The following is a 16887-nucleotide window of genomic DNA, read 5'->3' on the forward strand; positions in this document are numbered from 1 at the left end:
GTCAGGGGAGCATGGGGGGTCACACCATAAGTTTGTCCCCTTTTATGCCCATATCAGCCAGAGATGCAGATGTTTTATGTGCAGCATGAGATGGTGCATTATCATGCAGAAAAATGATCTTGCTGTGAAATACACGGTTCTTCTTCTTGAACCATGGCAGGAAGTGCTGTTTGAGAAAATCCACATACATTATGGAGTTCATCTTTAGCGCCTTCAGGGATCCTAAAGGGGCCGACAATCTCTCTCCCCATGATTCCAGCCCAAAACATTACTCCACCTCCTCCTTGTTGGCGCTGTAGCCGTGTTTGCGTGGGGTGTCCATCAACCAGCCATCCTCCACTCCATCCATCTGGACCATCGAGCGCTGCACGGCACTCATCCGTGAACAAAACAGTTTTGAAATCAGTCTTCATGTAATGTTTGGCCCACTGGAGCCGTTTCTGCTTGTGTGAAGTGGATAGAGGAGGTCGACAGGATGGCGTATGCACAGCTGCAAACCTCTGAAGGACCCTGCATCTTGTTGTTCGGGGGACGTTGGAGGCACCAGCAGCTTCAAAAACTTGTCTGCTGCTATGACAAGGCTTTCTTGCCGCTGCTCTTTTAACCTGACGTAATTGCCTGTAGGAAAGAGTCCTCAATTTGCCCTTATCAGCACGCACACGTGTGTACTGTGAATCAGCTACATACTTCTTGATTGCCAAGACACTTCATCCTGATCATCGCACAATGTTGATTGTAGTCATGCCTTGACCTAAACACTCCACAATTTGTTGCTTCTCAGCAGCCGACACATCCTTTTTCTTTCCCATTTTGGCAGAAAATGTAGGCTGCTTAATAATGTAAGAGAGCCTTCTTAAGTAGTCTTGCCTTTCATTGGACACACCTGCCAAACTAATTAGCACAGGTGTCTGCAATTGCTTACAGTGATATAAAGAGCCCTGACGCACATCACCATCAATGAGTTTAACTGACAAACAAACAAATTCTTCCCTTATCACTCCTAAACACTTTTTGCATAATAATTTGGAACGCAGTGTACATGTGCTTTTCCACAAAACACCAGTGGTTCACGTAGTGAATCTTACAGTTCTAACTTGCCAACCGTGGTCTGTATGGAATTGTTCAATAAAGGGCCCAAAATTAAGATAACATAGATGGGAGAGGTCTCTATGAATAGGAATTCCTAAGTATTTGATACCCTGTGAGGGCCAGGCAAAGGGAAAGTTGGACTGGATGGAATCCTATATGGATTTGGGGAGGGAGACATCGAGGGCCTCAGACTTCGCTGCATTGATTTTAAAATTTTACCATGTAACAAAGTGATCTATTTCAGCCATAACAGCAGGGATGGATATATGTGATTGAGTGATATATACTAGGACATCATCAGCAAATAGAGAGCACTTGTACTCGGTGCCTCCCACCTCAATCCACCTAATATTGGGGTTATGGCGAATTGATGAGAGCAGGTGCTCCGTCACTAGGATGTATAAGAGAGGGGACAGAGGACATCCCTGCCTTGTCCCATTGGTGATTGTGAAAGGTGATGAAAATGTTCTTACGCACCCCCTGGGCCTTGGGACACCCGGAGCCGGACCCTTTTTGGTGGATGCTGGTGGTTGTAGTCTTCGTGGCGGCGACCCGGTTCCGTGGCTCAGGACGGTCAAACCAGTGGCGGAACTATTTATGTGGTTTTGATGTTTAAATGTCCGACTACGCCACCCGTGGATTGCGGTCAGAGTGAACCGCCGCTACAGGGCAGACCGCTGAGGCTGGTGTTGTGGGTGCAGCAGAGCGTAGCATAACTCCCCACGGGAGGAGTATAGCCTCAGGGCAGTGTATGCGGAGGACGGGGGTGATGGTGCAGGGCAGCAGCAGTAACGACACGGAGTCAGTGATGCAGTCCAGGGCCTTTACTCACAGTTCTTATTATCCAGACCACGTCTGCAGGTAACGGCTGCCCACGTCGTACTGTGCTCACCAGGTGAGGGGCTCAGACAACTCCCAGATAACTTTGGAGCACTTCACAGGACCCCCTTTGTGTGTCCTTTGTCTGGCCTTTCTTACCAACACTTCTGTCCGGCTGCCTCGGGCCTCCTCTTGGTAAACTTGGCGCCAGTTTCCCTGACCCTATGTGGTGCCTTCCTAGCGGGTGTAGCGAGGGGCTGCGCCACATAAAATGTCAGAGCCTCCGGTTTCTAGCTGAGGGTCGTTTCCTGCCTCCACTAGTTCGGGGACCGGTCTCCCCCTTTGGCCTGACCCCTCCACGCAGGTGGATTCGGGCGTGCGGTGGCGACTCGCCCGTCCGCACCCCTGGGATCCCTTCATTCCTCGTTCCTGGAGCCTTCTCCGCTCCTCTTCCTTCCTTCTCCCTCTTCCAGGCCTGGGCCTCTGTTACTAGGCCCGCCTCCGGAGCAGAGCTCATGCAGAGCCCCTGCTCCCTGCCACTTCTGCTCAGACTTCTCTGCACTGAACTAAGATGGTGCCCACCTTTTATACTCCCTTCTCAATGCACCCAGGAACTGCTTCCTCCCTGCTCCTGCACTACAGGGTTCCCCTTCCTCAGTGTTCCCTCCCCCCACTCCAGCCAGGGACAGGGACTGTCGTGCCCATCTCAGGGGCATATTGGTCGCCCTGCCCCACGGCAATGTGGTGTAATGCATGCAGGTGTCGGGTCCTGATCCACACTCCATCCTTACCTGAGAGTGAGATATCACACCTCTGGGTGAGGTGCAATACGTCTGTAGCAACCGAGCCCTCAGGGTGCTACAGTTCCATTTATCTTCAGCCTAGGTGACGTATTGCGATACAGGGCCGTGATTTTGGCTATAAAAGGGTCCCCTAGACCCCTACCCCAAGCTTTTTAAGAGAATCATATATGGCGTGCCAGGAGACTCTATGGAATGCTTTCTCAGCATCCAACGAGAGTATCTAATTACAAATTTTTAACTGCATCTAGCCCAGGAAATACTTTGTGCCTAGTAGCAGTGTCTGCTAGTCAGCGGATTATCCCGGCTGTTAAGCAAGCTACACCACCTGTAGTTTAGACACTTAATTTTTTCAAAGGAAATGCTTCGGGACCATGGGATACTTAGTGAAGAGCATCAGGAGACACCCCAAGGCATAGGGGCTGGGACTGGCAGTAGGATGCCTTGCGGTGGACAGCCGAGCTCGATCCTTATAAAAGCTTTTTAACTGCAGCAGCTTTAGTGGACGCTACTGGAGCTGGAATTACCGCGGCTGCTGGCATGAGACTTGCCCTCCAATAGATCCTTGTAAATGGATTTAAAGTGTATTCATTCAAATTAGAGAGACAATTTAAATTAAAAAGCTTAGAGCTGCCTCCACCACAGGGGGGCTCGCTCGACCCACCAGCGGACAGGCACCAGTATTGGGAGAGGGGGGCTGGCCGTCAGGGTTCACCGCGGCTCTGGCACAAACCCGGCGACACGGAGGTGGCACGGGCAGGAGCGGACTGGCCGTGTCGGCTTCTCACTTTTTGGATTTTAGAAGGGCATGACATGCCTATATCTGTGTCTCCCCCTCCTTTTACTCCTCCACCTCTTTTATTTTCGCATGACTATATGTACTTGTCACTTTTCCATGTGTTAGTTATGTCTTCTGAGCAGTTTGTCAGCTTTTGGACACCTTTGAAGGTGTTTTCTATGTGTTTCTATGTGTTTTTGTTTGCCTGCCATTGGTTTTAACGGTGTTCGAAGGTGTTCGACGAACAGTTCGACGAACAGTTCGGCGAACACACGGGTGTTCGACGAACCGAACCGAACTCGAACACTACGGGGGTGGCTCAACACTACTCAGGACCCCAGCGCTGCAAAGCAACAGTGCTAACCACTGAGCCAACAATGGGACATTGAGGTCATGGACCTGATTATGGCACAGGGATGTCATGGAGTGGGAGAAGGTGATCTCTTCAAAAAGTATGGTGGACTCAACACATCGTACAAGAAAGCACTGTGTGATACGTTCCTACTAAACAGCTCCTCAGATCTTAGCTTCCATGAGTCTGACATGGAGTAGTAAGATATAGTCCCATTATCTAGCATGTGATCCTTTCCTTACCTCTTGTGTATAGCACCAGCTGAGTTGACACTAAAGAAGGAGCTATCGGGGCTGACCTCCAGCATGTTCAGGCTGCCCTCCAGAAGGTGCCATTTAACACCCTGGCATGAATTGGGGACACAAATTCAGGGTAGAAGACTTGGTTGGAGCTGTTGACACCCCAGCAGCCATATGGTCCACAGCTGTAATATTTCAGACAGTCATCAAGAGGATAGAACGTCACGTTTGAAGACCTTGAGACGGTGCAATTCTGCATCAAGCAAAAGATGTTGCTCTGGGCGTCCACTCCACTAAGGTACTGATTGCCACCGGCATCCACCTGCTTCAGGGAACCCGTAGATAAATGGGGAGTGATAAGAGTTATAATATGTTGGGTAATTCATAATATGGGGAGTTAAAAAGCCCTCCAAGAACTACATAAGCACAGATTATTGGTTATCCACAAAATTTTCGTAGCCCCCAAAAAAGTCTCTGATGACTTTTTCTTTTACGCTGACTCGCCCAGGGGGATATGGGGGAAACTCGGTACCCGGGCCTTGAGCTTCTGTGGGATGTCACGGCAGTCAGCTCCCGGGCCCGTACCCTGGGGTCACTTTTAAAAGGGGATTTGTTAACAGTTTGTCTCGTGACGCCACCTGTGGTTCCCGGTAATGAGTACCGGCGCTGCTGCAGACCTCCGGGGGTGATGGGATGGCAGCTGCAGATCTCTGGGGGTGATGGGATGGCAGCTGGGATGTTTCTGCTCCCCAGAGGTGGGGCAGATTCCCCGGGGCAGTGTAGGTGCAGATGGTGATGCTGGGCATTGTAGTGGAGGCGCGGTAGCGTGGTGGAAATAACGGACAGAGACAGTGGAGTGCAGTCATCCGAGTTTACTCACAGTTCTTTTTAGGTTCCTCGGGTACACTGTCCAGGTGTCAGACTCCCGTGTCGCACTGTGTTTGCAAGGCAGGGGTTCAGCACTCCTTCAGGTAGATTAGAAGCACTTAACGGGTCCCCCCTTCTTTATGTTCCCTCCTTGGCTGACTTCCTGCGCTGGGTCTTCTCCCTCCTGCCCTGCGCTCCCCCACACACAGTCCCGATCGGGTGCTTTGGGATCCCTCTGGGCAACCTAGAGTTCCCGGACCTACTTGGTGCCCTTCACGGCGTCTAGGGTGAGGTTGTGGCAACTGCACCATGAAAGTGCAGAAGCCTCTGGTTTTCTAGCCGAGACCTGGAGTAACACAGCTGGTCCAGGGACCGGTTCCCTTCCTGCGGCCTAATCCCTCTGACTCTTGGCAGATTCGGGCGTACGGGTGCCGTCCTGCACTCACCGTACCCCCTGGGATCCCTTCTGTTCCCGGAGCATTCCTCCCTTGCTCCCACTCCTCTTCTGGGCCTCTCTCACTAGGCCCCACTTTGGAGCAGAGCTCCTGAAGAGACTCTGCTCCCCTCCTCTCCTCCTGCTGCCACTTACTTACTGCACTGCACTCTAACTAAGATGGCTTCTCTTTATATATCTATTCTCTAAGTGCTCCCCTGTTCTACATCCTCCACCCACACCCACTACTGGTTCCCCCTCTCTTTGGTTCCCCCCACTCCAGCCAGGGACAGGGCAGCAGAAAAAGTGCATAATGCCCTTCCAGCCGGCCTGGAGCAGTGTAGTGTTGAATGCGGGTGTTGGGGTCCCGGAGCAGTACTCCATCCTTACCTGAGAGAAGGAGATGCCACACCTCTGGGTGAGGTGCAGTACCTCTATGGCGTCTGAACCCTCAGGGGCACCACAACGCCAATTGAAATCAAGTTGCGGCTGATGGGGAAAGAGCCACTTCGTGCAAAAAAAGTGGAAGACAAACGATTTGATTTCAAGAGTTTGCTCGAATTTGGCAAGGAAATTTGATTCCCATCAATAGTCGATGGAAATCCAATGTTCCTTACCCCCAAAGCTTAATGAACCAATTTCACCACAAATGACCCCTCCGGTCCCTTTGAAAAGCTTTGTCCGGTGTCGTCCTTCAGTGCATGAAGTTCTCTTCACTATGTGTCGGTGTTTCCGGTGTTGAATTGATCTCAAATGTCACATTATTCATTACCCGAGGTTTAGTCAGGTGAAAAACACACCAAGATATCAGAGGACTACTCCATACTGGAGGACCCTGCACACAGCTAAGGTCGCCTCGAGGTGAAGTCAAAAACCACAGTTGGAGCTTGATGGAGGACCAGGTTGGGGACTGTGGCGAAGAGACAGGTGAGCGTCAAATTGAATATCAATCTCTTTTTTTTAACCCTTTTCCCGACCCTCTACAGTTCAGTAAAATAGCAAAATATTCCAAAGAATTCAATTTACCTCAATCTGATTTGCTCATCTCTAGCGTGAACCAAAAATAAGAACAATTTGCCATAAAGAAATCATTGAGGATCTCTTTACCATATGTCTCAATATGACCAGCAACCTGTTGGGTATGGTCAAAATGTGGGAAAAATTACCCATCTATTGCTAACCACCATTCATTTACTAGAGCTGACAGCAAACCTTATCAAAAAAGTTGGCATTTTGGGGATTTTTTTACGTGTCATGGGGTTCCACATATTGTCCTGATATCTGAAGACAGTACTAGCGTTATTGACCCCTCAGGCGCCAGCTGGTCCGACAGACACATGAATGAGCTACCCGGGAACTTGCTGCCAAATGCCAAGTTGAATATCTGTCCGGCATCATTAACTCCCCACACTTGTCTGGCACCAGCATCGATCTGTTCAGGTTTCCGGGTATCAGGACACATTCGTAATCTAAAAAATCAAAAATATCAGAAATATATCACACAAATGACGCACTCCTGTTCTGTATAGATAGAAGTTGCGCCCTACTGAATAATTTCTTCTGGTGGGCTCACGGGTGATCCAGTCTACGAAACAGAAATGTGGAGCTGAATGCTGGGGCTGTCATACAATACTCTTCGTCATTGACTTTTAGGATTGCTACTGCCAACAGGTGGCGCTAGAGTTAAAGTCCTCTTCCTCTCTGAAGAGACAATTTGCATATTTAATTTCCCAGAGGAGCATTGCAAGGCTTAAAAATCTCCTCATCTTGGCTTGTCAGGCTTGACATGTTACTCTCCACAAGGAGAAACGTTACCCCTTGGATCCCTGTCAGGCGCCTCTCACCCAGCCAAACCAGATCTTAGGCTTAGTGCCCACGATGCAGAAGTGAAGCAGAAATTTTCCTGAGCATTTCTGCATTTCCTTGGCAGAAAAACGCATGCGTTTTTTTCCTTGCGGCTTTGATGCGTATTTGACGCGTATTTACATGCGTATTTGCCATGCGTTTTTCCAATGCATTGTATAGGCAAATACGCATGCAGAAACGCACAAGAATTGGTCATGTCCGTATTTTTTGTGCGAGTAAAATCTGCGCAGAAAAAATACGGACCATGTGCACAGAACTTGCAGAATGTCCTAGGAAGTCATGGGATAAGGTATGGAGCGTTTACACGCTGCAAATACGCACCAAAAATGCATTGTGGGCACACAGCCTTACACTTTGCACTGACGAGGAGCAGTACCCTGAAACACAGTATCTGCAAATTAAGATTCTAGTTTCTAGCTTTATCGTAAATCATGTTGCAAGGCACGTTTAAGGGTCATATTGACTTTTAGGATTGCTACTTCCACCAGGTGGCACTAAAGTTCTAGTCCTCTTCCTCTCTGAAGAGACGATTTGCATAAGATACTCCTTGGAGTACGCCGGTGTCTGGCAGGGACAAGAAGGCTGTAATGGTACTCTAAAGGCCCCCATACCCATTAAGGGTATGTGCACACGATGCAGAAATGAAGCAGAAAATTTCTGCATCATTTCTGCATCTCCCTGGCAGAAAAAACGCATGCAGATTGTGCATGCGTTTTTCCTGCAGAATACATGCGGATCCACATGCAGATTCACATGCGTTTCCGCATGCAGATTGACAAGCGCTTTCCAGGCGATTTTAGCATCACTTGGAAAGTGCTTGACAACTAGGTCACACTATATAAATCCATGCAAACAGCATGGATTTATATAGTCTGACCCGAGAGAGTGTATATACTTACCTCCGATGGCCCGCGCTGTCCTGCTTTACAAAGTTCCCGGCTGCCGGCAACTTTGAATTGAAAGACCTGCCGACGTCAGCGTCATGTGACCCGTCACATGACTCTGACGTCAGCGCAGGTCCTACAACTCACTGCAAGTGCCGGGAACCAAGCAGGAGCGCTGCGCGGGCCGACAGAAGGTAAGAATACATTTATTTTTTATTTTATTCTTGTTTTACAGCTTTTTTAATGGTACCTGGGTGTGGATGAGACTCTCCTCTCCTCCACACCCGGGTACCATCCGCGCATTAGAACGCGCCAATAGCGCAAGTACAGATGCAGTCTTGCGGAATTGGCGCGTTCTAATGCAAGTCAATGGTGGCGAAATCGCCGCGTTTCTGCAAAATTAATTGACATGCTGCGGATTTTTGAGCGCAGCGTTTACGCTGCGGAAAAATCCGCATCATGGGCACAGCACATGCGGATTTCCATTGGGGAACATTGCTTCCCTTCTACCATGCGTTTTTCATGCGTTTCCGCGGCGTTTACGCAACTGCAAAAACGCCGCGGAAACGCATGAAATACGCATCGTGTGAACTCAGCCTAAGATTGGCCGACATTGTAATGTTTATGGTGGTCACTTGCTTATGTTGGGGGAGAGAAGGCAATATCGACAGGTTCACCCGACATTAGTCTAACGTCTATGGAAGGACTTAAGAGAGGTTTTAAAATTGGCATGAAATTATCCCAACAATTACAGGGGTAAATGGGCAAAAAGACAATCCAAAAACACAAAAGTATAACAAAAGAAACCTCAAGATTGGTCAGTAATGGAAAAAAAGAATAAGATCGAGCAGAGGAAGAAGAAGAGCAAAAGTAGAGGCTCTTGCACACAACAGGATCAAGCTGAGGATAAAGCTCGTGGTGACCAGAGATGGAGGCAGAGAATGTCTGGAGCTGCAAACTCCATCCTATTTGAACAAGACCCCCCTACTTACACTGCAACCATCTCACTAATGATCAGAAGGACAGGGAAGTAGATAACGATCTGCTCCTTGAATCAGTCCTTTCTGTCTTCTTCGTAAAAGTGATTTAGAATATTTTTTTTACTTTAATTTTACTTAATTTTAGTAACTAATTTTTTTTACAGTAGTGTTTTATATTACTTTGCCTTTAATCTGATATTATTTTAATTTGTATTTACTGTTTTGATTTTTGTTCTGTTTTTTTTTTATTATTATAACCGTTTATACAAAGTGTATACGTTATGCGTTATATAGAAAAAATCCTTAAAAAAGCTGCAATACAAGTCATGGAAAATGTATATATTTTTTCTTTGTTTGTAGAGTATCAGAATATACCTCCTTTATTATTATTTTACTTTAGTGATATAAATTTTATTATGAAGGTGAATTTACTTGCCATTACCCTGTCTATCACTTTCACTTTTTGTATTTACGAATTTTATTTTGAGTATTTGTTAATTAGTTATTTATTAAGTTTATTAAATGCTTTATAAAACTTGCTAAAAAATGCAATGCAAGACATGAAAAATTTTGAAGAAGATTTTAAAGGATGTTAAAGTTTTTGTTGAACTTTATAAAGCCAAAGTTAAATTATACCGAATGAAAACTATTTAAAAAAACATCAAACCTGGAGCATAAGCTGTAAATTAATACTGTGTATTGTAAGGCGGCGGTGTTCACACAGTGCAGTAACTGAGGCAGTGACTCAAGCAAGTCCAACATAAGCAGCTTTTATTCAGCAAAACTTACAGGTAAACAGAAAGTCCTGCGGTTCGCAGCCAGGTTAACACAAGTCCATAACAACGGTTGCCGGGGCAATGGCGGCGCCGGGCCGCCCAGAGCCTAACGGGTGCAGAGCCTTCCCAGGCGTCAGTTCAGCTGATCACAGGTCCGCCGAGCTTTCCTGCTATGCTCCTAGCAGGTCTCAACACTGAATAACACTAATCCTTAATGCAGGGTTTTTAAAGGACCTGTGGCAAGAACCACTGGAAAACCTGGATTGGAGGGAGGAGGCCGCTCCACTGCCTCCTGTAGCCTCCTCCAAGAAATGAAGGCCCCGCCGGGTTTTACTAATCTGCCTTAGCCAGATAGCCTGACCAGGTCAACGCTCACCTTCATTCCTGCATTGCAGCCGCAGGTGAGTTTGTGACTGCAGTGCACTCCAATGGATTTAATAGGTCTCTGTACACATTCTGGGGATATATAACGTCCCTCGTATACGATCCCAGTCACTGCTGCACATATCCCCCCCTCTGTTCAAATTTGTGTCGTTGAACATTTGTCATCATACAGGGTACCCGGGAAAGGGCATCCCCATTTGCCTGCAACTTCTACAGAGAGACTGAAATTTTGCAGTGACAAAAAAGGCCTGGTGACTCACGCATTCCTCGATGACTCCTAACTGGAGCATTTGTTTTACCTCAGCCATGCCGGCTTGCCTCCGGGCTTTGGGTAACCGGTACGGTCTCATTCGTACCCTTACCCCAGGTTCGGTGACAATGTCATGTTGGAGAACCGCAGTCCTACCCGGTAGCTCTGAGAACACGTCGGTATTCAGCTGCACCAGCGAGCGAGCCTCCCATCGCTGTTGTTTAGTGAGAGCATCACTTATCCTGACCTCTCCCCCGGACGCACCCCTTTCTGAGGGTACACATACTACCACCCGATCGCCCGTGTTAAAAGACCTGACCGTGGCTCTTTTATTATATGTGCGCCTCCATGCTGCCTGGGCATCTAACAGATGTTTTTTTCACGATGGGCATGACCGCCGTGATCCGATCCTGCATACTAGCCACGTGTTCAATTATACTCCTATGTGGAGTCGGCTCTTGTCCCCACGTCTCCTTGGCTATGTCCAACCGACCCCTAGGGTGTCTGCCATACAATAACTCAAAGGGAGAGAATGCTGTGGAAGCCTGGGGTACCTCACGGACAGCGGACATCAAATAGGGTAGTAACATGTCCCAATCCCTTCCGTCCTTAGAAATCACCTTTTTTAACATGGACTTGAGGGTTTTATTGAACCGTTCTACTAGCCCGTTGGTTTGAGGATGGTACATTGAGGTGCGCAATTGTTTTATTTTTAGCAGTTTGAACAGTTCTCTTGTCACTTTGCACATAAAAGAGGTCCCTTGATCCGTCAGGTAGTCCAAGGTGACAGAACATGGCAAACAGCTCCCGTGCAATCAGTTTCACCGAGGTGTGGCGTAGTGGTATAGTCTCGGGTGGCACAGTCGATGACCACAAGTATATGTTGGTGACTACGAACAGATTTTACAATGGGCCCTACCAAGTCTATTGCAATCCATTCAAAAGGTACCTCTATCATTGGCGGAGATACCAATGAGCTACGGAAGCTTGCGGTGGGTGTGGTCAGCTGACACTCGGGGCAGGATTCGCAGTACTTTTGAACCTCTGCGTAAATCCTCGGCCAAAAGAACCGCTTCAAGATACGCTCTTGCGTCTTTTTAACCCCTAAGAGTCCACCCAGCAGGTGTGTGTGTGCCATCTCCAGAACCACCCGACGGTACAACTGAGGTACCACTAACTGTTCCACGACCTCGTCCTTGATTTTGTCTACCTAAGAGAGCAACTCACCGTTGACCACCATGCGTGGAATCACAGTATCTACACCGGGCTGTTGAGCAACACCATTTACCTCTAACACCATTTTCCGCCCGAGTCAGGGTAGGATCCTGTAGCTGAGCTGTCCCAAACGTGCAGCGGAACACCTCCAGCTCGGGGATCAATGGGGTCTCCTCAACCTCTCCTGTCAGCACCTCTAGGGGAAACCTATCGGAATTACACTCTGTCCCTAGGTTGGACACTCCTGCGGCAGATACTCCTGACTCGGGTTCTTCGGGTACAGCGCCCGTAATAAATTTTACCAGGGAAGAGTGTTTTTTGTTTTGCCACAGATTCCAGAACAAGGGCGAGTCTCTTCCCAACACAGTCCCATAGGGAAGAGTTTTTACCACCCCCACCACATGTTTCGTGTCCCCACATGGCGTGAACAACATTACCTCCGCGGTTAGATATTCTCAAAGGTCCGCATGGATACACACAACCCCGACGGTCCATCCTCTGGGGTTGTCTCCTGCCACCAGCAACTCATGTACCAAAGTCACTAGGCTCCCTGAGTCTAAGAAGGCCTCCGTTGGGTACCCATTAACCAGTACCTGGCACAGTTGGAGTTCACTGTCCAGGGAGTCGGCACTTGCATTGCAGATGGTCTGGGTGTACATTGAGACCCGGCGGTTATACCCGCAGTCCATGGGCTCTGTAGTCAGGGGGCAGTTAGCAAATACTTGTTCCGGCCCCTGACACCGCCAGCACCTAATGGTGGAGGTACTCTTAGATCTTGTGACCTTTTGGGAGGGAACCGGCCTCCTGCCACTCTCACTCCGGGGTTCCCCTTCAGCACGGGTATGGTGCTGACTGTCCTCAGCAGAGGGACGCACCCCCTTTCCTGGTTCCTGGTCTGGCAGGGTCGGGCGTGACAGCCGCGAGGGGGCAGAGTCCCGTATAAAGTCCTGAGTGGCCGAGTACTGCTCGATCAGGCTGACCACCTGGTCGAGGGTGCCGGGGTCCCCTTTCCCCACCCAACGTTGGATAGCGTCCGGCAGAGTCCTCATCAGCCGGCCGACCACCACCCTCTCCATCATCTGGGCTGGAGTCAAAGTCTCAGGCTGGAGCCACCTCCTTACCAGCTGCAGAAGGTCATAAGCCTGAGACTGGGCGGGTCGGGTCTCCAAAAAGGCCCATGAGAATACGCGCTGAGCCCTCACGTATGTATTGACCCACAGTCGGGCAAGGATCTCACCTTTGAGCCTCTGGTAGTCCTGGGCGTCCTCCCGACTAAGGTCAAAGTAGGCCTTCTGGGCATCGCCAACCAAAAATGGAGCCACCACTTCCTCCCACTGGCTGGCTGGCTGGTAGGTTTTCTCGCTCTGCTTAGCGTTTATAGATGGTCAGGAAGGCTTCCATGTCGTCCTCCGGTCCCATCTTCCTCAACGCTGAGCGAACCTTGTCCCGGGCCTCTCGTCGTTCCGGAATCGGTGTTGTGGCCATTTTCCGCAGGGCAGCAATCTGTTGCAGCAACAGTTCGTTTGTTTTTTGCTGCTGCTGGTACAGTAGCTGCTGCTGCTAATTGTGCTGTTGTTCCCGCTCCTGCTGCTGCTGAGACTGCAGCTGCTGATTGTGCTTCTGTTCCTGCTCCTGCTGTTGCCGTTGGAGACTCTGGTGCTGCTCCTGCAGTTGACGCTGAGACTGCAGCTGCTGCTGCTGGGTGAGTACCAGCTGCTTTAACATCTCCTCCATTTTGTCCACGGGGTGGGGCTGAAAGGTGGCAGGCCGGATTGTGGTCATGCAGCTGCCAGTGGGGTATGCCTCAGTCACATTGCCTGCATTCTCCACCAAGCTGTAAGGCGGCGGAATAAGTCTCTGTACACATTCTGGGGATATATAACGTCCCTCGTATATGATGCAAGTCACTGCCTCACAGTATATAGAAAGAGAGCGCAGAGAGACACAGCAGAGAAGACACTATATAGAGAGAGCATAGAGAAAAGGAGAGACGTAGCAGAAAATACCCTATACCTAGAGAGAGAGCAGAGAGAAAAAGAGAGACACAGCATAGAAGACCCTATATAGAGAGAGCAGAGAGAGAAAGAGAGACACAGCAGAGAAGACCCTACATAGAGAGAGCAGAGAGAGAAAGAGAGACACAGCAGAGAAGACGCTATATAGAGAGCAGAGAAAGAAAGAGAGACACAGCAGAGAAGACCCTATACATAGTGAGAGAGAAAGAGAGATACAGCAAAGAAGGCCCTATATAGAGAGAGGGAGCAGAGAGAGGAAGAGAAACACAGCAGAGAAGACCCTATATAGAGAGCAGAGAGAAAAAGAGAGACACAGCATAGAAGACCCTATATAGAGAGAGAGAGCAGAGAGAGAAAGAGAGACACAGCAGAGAATACCCTATATAGAGAGAGCAGAGAGAGAAAGAGAAACACAGCAGAGAAGACGCTATATAGAGAGAACAGAGAGAGAAAGAGAGACACAGCAGAGAAGACCCTATATAGAGAAAGAGCAGAGAGAGAAAGAGAAACACAGCAGAGAAGACCTTATATAGAGATCAGAGAGAGAAAGAGAGACACATCAGAGAAGACCCTATATAGAGAGAGAGAGGAGAGAGAGAAAGAGAAAGAGAAACACAGCAGAGAAGACCCTATATAGAGACAGAGCAGAGAGAGATAGAGAAACACAGCAGAGAAGACCCTATATATATAGAGAGAGAAAGAGAGACACAACAGAGAAGACCCTATATAGAGATCAGAGAGAGAAAGAGAGACACATCAGAGAAGACCCTATATATAGAGAGAGGAGAGAGAGAAAGAGAAACACAGCAGAGAAGACCCTATATATAGAGAAAGAAAGAGAAACACAGCAGAGAAGACCTTATATATAGAGAGCGAAAGAGAGACACAGCAGAGAAGACCCTATATAGAGATCAGAGAGAGACAGAGAGACACAGCAGAGAAGACCCTATATAGAGAGAGCAGAGAGAGAAGGAGAGACATAGCAGAAAAGACCCTATATAAAGAGAGACACAGCAGAGAAGACTCTATATAGAGAGAGAGAGCAGAGAGAGATAGAGAAACACAGCAGAGAAGACCCTATATAGAGAGAGAAAGAGACACGGCAGAGAAGACCCTATATAGAGAACAGAAAGAGAAAGAGAGACACAGCAGAGAAGACCATATATAGAGAGAGCAGAGAGAGAAAGAGAAATACAGCAGAGAAGACCCTATATATACAGCACAGACCAAAAGTTTGGACACACCTTCTCATTTAAAGATTTTTCTGTATTTTCATGACTTTGAAAATTGTACATTCACACTGAAGGCATCAAAACTATGAATTATCACATGTTACCTCTTGAAGCTCATCAAGAGAATGCCAAGAGTGTGCAAAGCAGTCATCAAAGCAAAAGGTGGCTACTTTGAAGAACCTAGAATATAAGACATATTTTCAGTTGTTTCTCACTTTTTTGTTAAGTATATAATTCCACATGTGTTAATTCATAGTTTTGATGCCTTCAGTGTGAATGTACAATTTTCATAGTCATGAAAATACAGAAAAATCTTTAAATGAGAAGGTGCGTCCAAACTTTTGGTCTGTAATGTATATGAATAGGCAAAAACAACCCATAAGTAAATAGACGCCCTGATTTTCGGACATTGTCTATTTTCCCTGTGCTGAGTATGAATTAAAGCTTAGTTGTGCTTGAAAACAGATCTTAGAGTACAGTACCCTAAAGCGATCCTTGGTGACCTTCATGTACATGAGCAGATAAATTGCTCCTTTATGATATCGGACTGCCTTTTACAGACATTGTGCTCCAGGAAAAAATTTGTTGCTACTTTTTTAAACTTTTTTTTTCATTTGTTTTTCCAAAAACACGCAAATAAACCAATATCCACATTGCAGCCATTACATTTCATGGTACCTAGCCTTAAAGTTATTGTTGGGGCATCTACATCAATATTGGCTTGGTAGGGGTCCACCACCACCAAATAGTTGTTACCAGAAACGGCCCAGAACTGCAGATCGGCTTCTATTCCCACATGCCATGCCTTTGTTCTGTTGACTGGGTTTACATTTTGGACCGGCCGTGATCCAGTGGGGGTTTGATGGGGTAAGTGGATGATTAAAGTCATTTATTGCCCTGTTTATAAATGTCTCCATCCACCATTCATTAAAGGGTTTTTTTTCTTTTTCAAAAGGGATTTTCTTTTTTAAAAAAAAACTTACTCACCCTCCGCAGGTTCAGCATTGAGTTTCCACCAGCGTCTACTGTTGTCTGCAGCGCTGACACCACGTTAACAGCACTGCAGGCAATCAGTGAGGTCTGAACGAGCCACCGAAAATAAACTGCACCTGAAGACAGGAGACTTCTGTAACCAAAAAACCCTTTAATTACTTTTCGTCTTTAATTTTCCCAACTCTTTGGAATCTTCTCAGCCATATCAGGGTCGTTGACCGCTTTCTCCAACTTCTGAAAGTTTACTTTGCTTTAGGGTGAAGTTTCCTATTGGTTTGATTCTTTTCCTATTGGTTTGATTCCGGGGAACCATTTAGTGCAAGATTAAGGCCACGGCCCCACTATCAGTATTCGGTCAGTATTCAGTCAGTATTTTTTCTCAGGAGTGGGAGCCAAAACCAGGTGAGGAACAATCAGAGAAAAGATATAATAGAACCAAGTCACCAATTCTGCATTTATCACCCCCTCCTGGTTTTGCCTCCCAGTCCTGAGAAAAAAATACTGACCGAATACTGACCAAATACTGGGGCCGTGGCCTAATTAGCAGAATGTATTTGTATGAATTGGAGAAGATTTAGGATCTATATGAGGGTATATGGACATTATATTTGTTTTTTCCTCTTTTTCCCTTGCTTAGCATTCCCTTGCCTAACCCTATGGGCATATCTATTGCCAATCAGTAGCAGCCCCATGTCCTACAAAAACAGCTATTTAGGCAAAATGTTGCAATACTTATTAGTCTAGATTATTAGAGCCACAGAGCTGTAAACTCTTTTTTGCTATCTTAATTAGCTTATATTTTTAGGATGGTCAACCGGGTTTTTTACTGTGCGAGAAGGGTGCCTGGGGCAGGGCACTTATCACGGAGCAGTCCCATGGGTATCATTGGATCCTGTCACATACTAAAACATTATT

At 47.5% G+C, this 16887-nt stretch overlaps 1 pseudogene; it reads right to left on the bottom strand.

The window, feature by feature from the left end:
• Positions 1-4076: 4076 nt before the first annotated feature.
• Positions 4077-16285, bottom strand: LOC141171693 (fish-egg lectin-like; annotated as a pseudogene).
• Positions 16286-16887: the final 602 nt, after the last annotated feature.

The sequence above is a fragment of the Phyllobates terribilis genome, unplaced genomic scaffold, assembly GCF_046119375.1.
Source record: "Phyllobates terribilis strain yellow unplaced genomic scaffold, ASM4611937v1 Scaffold_12__6_contigs__length_324123572, whole genome shotgun sequence".
Taxonomy (NCBI): domain Eukaryota; kingdom Metazoa; phylum Chordata; class Amphibia; order Anura; family Dendrobatidae; genus Phyllobates; species Phyllobates terribilis.